Below are 443 nucleotides of genomic sequence, written 5' to 3' on the forward strand. Positions count from 1 at the left end.
GGTGCAGAGCGGTCCCCGGGCGAGCTCATGGGTGCCCAGGGAGTCTCAGAGGGTGGGCATGGAGGCGGGGAAGGGGGAGCTGCCAGGAGAGCCCGGCTCGCCTCGCACGGCGCCGTCGCACCAGGACACCTGAGAAGTGCTGGCCGGGGAGGCAGGAGCTGCTCCAAGCCCGGCCAGCCAGGCTCTCCAGCGCTTCCCTGGGTCCTAAGCGGCTCCTTGCAACACGCCCCAGCTCCACGTTAAAAGCTCTAATGAAGCAGCATCGCTGCGCCGGGCTCAGCCGAGCGCTCTGGGGACAGTCACGCAGCAGCTCTCCGGGTCTGCATGTCCCCTAAGCAGGGCAGGCTGCCAAAAAGGCTCTTGGGTCGTATCCTGCCCGATACTCCTGCAGGGGCCTCGCCGTAGCCAACCCACCGCCAATGAGGGTCAGCAGCAGGGGCTGG

The sequence above is a fragment of the Merops nubicus genome, unplaced genomic scaffold (genome assembly GCF_000691845.1).
Source record: "Merops nubicus isolate BGI_N331 unplaced genomic scaffold, ASM69184v1 scaffold20091, whole genome shotgun sequence".
NCBI lineage: Eukaryota > Metazoa > Chordata > Aves > Coraciiformes > Meropidae > Merops > Merops nubicus.